Genomic DNA, 2486 nt, shown 5'->3' on the forward strand with positions numbered 1-2486 from the left:
TCTTATGTTTTTTACTTTTAACTATTATAATTTCTAAAAGTATAAACAAATTATAATTTTTATATTCACAAATATTAAAGTCTTTGTAATTATAAATATCTAATAAACATAATTATAAATATTGTTTCCAAAGCAAAATAAACATAATCTAAAACATAATTATAAATATTATCTCTAAAACAAAATAAACATAATCCAAAACACTCAATTTTCATCTTCATTTTCTTGTAAGTTGGGTTGGGGGAAGTTGGGTTTTGGCAAAAAAAAATTGTAAGTTATGTGACATGTTAATACGGTGATCTAGATGTTAAATACCAATTTAAAATGCTCACCTAACTCGGTCCCTATTAATTTTATAGAATTAACATATTCCTCTCTTCTTAAAAGAGAAGAACATGAGTGACCCCTTTTTATTAACCCTAATGTTATTGTCGTCTTCTTCCCTTTATAGCCACCATTCCGCTACTATCATGAGCTGTGAAAACCGTTCCTCAAAAATTAAGAGTTGTACTTTGCGTGATTATAGTTTGGGTAGAGACAATAGGAGCTGCATTTTTTTGGGAGTGTTGGACAATCATGAAAGAAGAAATTCGTCTCTCCCAAATGTCACTGTGGCAGCTATGTAATTCTCTTTCAATCTTATACAAAAGTTAACCCAAATAGATTCTTCTTAGAATGTCCTAATTACAATGTAAGTAATGATTTATAATTTTGGCATGAATTTAAATTTATTTTGAATATTTTCAAATTTTTATATTTTTATAATTGATTTTTTTTTGTTTAATTTTCAGACCACATCAGTCTCACATTGTAAGTATTTCAAGTGGTTAGATATTTTAGTTGAAAAAAATGTTAATGAGAATATTATTTGTTAAAATGCTATTTTAATGGAAAGGAGAATGAAAGAGCAAAAACATATAGTAAAGAAGTTAGACATGGAAGTAAATCTGAAAATTTAGAACAAGGTTGGATTTTAAGGTGGTGCAAAAAACAAATATTTTAGGATTGTGATTGTGAGTGTGATTAGTATCTTTATTGTACTAGCCTTTATGACATATCTTAAATAAATGATGTAAGATTATGTTAGGTATATTGTGGCTATAAGTTTAGTCTGTCATGCTTTTGAAATATAAGCAAACTTATGTAAAATTAAATTTTATGCTAATGAATTTGATGTTAGTTGTATTTTTTATTGTCAATTTATTATGAATTCTTTAATATTAAATGAGATTGCATTACACTTTAAATATTTTAGAACATCAATGTATGGAAACATGTTAACAAATAATTGTGTAGCACATAATATTTGTTTCATCAATCTTTAATAAGATGGTTCAAAATTATCTCTGATATGTGTAATATACATAATTAAAATTTTAATTTTAGAAATCTATTAACAATGAATATTTTATAATTTAATTTCGGTAATTAATATTTCAAGTTCAAAATCTACCGGTATGAGTAAATATCGGTACTCTTCGATGAACTTAGCTTGACTAATGTTTCATCATGTATCTTCTATCTTTATGATAATCATATTACTAATGTTATTTATGTTAGTAACTCATATATATTTATCTCCGTATATATTTGATTGTGTACTAAAAATATAAACCTTTTTTGTACATAACTAATTTTTATAATGACCTACAAACATGGTAAAAAAAAAGAGTCAAGTTCCTCCTAAAGGTATATTGGGCTAAAAGGATGGAACCCAAAAGAACACCTTGAGGAGTTGAATTTCTCTTCAGTGGGAACTATATTGGTGGAAGTGGATTGGTTGGATTTGGAGTGTAAAGGTGTCATCTAGTTAAAATAAAACCAAACTAGATGTCCCTTCACTAATGTCACATGTCAGGAGCTTTAGTTTAACGTGTGGGAATCAACTTCCTACATTTTTAGTTGACAAGACTTGAGGTGACACAAATACCTAAAGATATTTTGGAAAAAGCAGTAAACCAAATATCAGACTAAAACCATTGGATAAAGATTTCCTCTTCATCATGGTTTTACACTATAAAAAGGACCTCAAGCCACCTCTGTAAAGCATTCTCACTTTTCACTTTCACCTTCACCTTCATTTTTTCACCTTCACCTTCATCCTCTTCTGAGAGCTTCTTTTCTGAAAAACCTTTTATCTTCTTTTTTACTTCTGAAGCTGAGAAGCTAAAGAACCCATCTTTTCCTCTCCCAAAATTCCTCTCATTGTTCTTCATTTCATCCATCACCTTCACGAGTAAAAACTGGTAATCGGGTGTTTCACTAGAACACTCGACGACCCTTAGCCCACCCCTGTCCACTTTAAACAAAGCTCATTCATCCTCTTGTGACATTAGTGGAGGTCTCAACACTTGTTCTCCACCTCTATTTCTCATCATTAGTCCTTGTATTGTTTATTTGTCATTAATAGAAGTGTTTTTCCTCACAAGTATACTTACCCCTAATCTCTCATATTAATCATTATTTTTCACTTAATCTATTTCTCA

Source organism: Arachis ipaensis, chromosome B02 (assembly GCF_000816755.2).
Source record: "Arachis ipaensis cultivar K30076 chromosome B02, Araip1.1, whole genome shotgun sequence".
Lineage (NCBI taxonomy): Eukaryota > Viridiplantae > Streptophyta > Magnoliopsida > Fabales > Fabaceae > Arachis > Arachis ipaensis.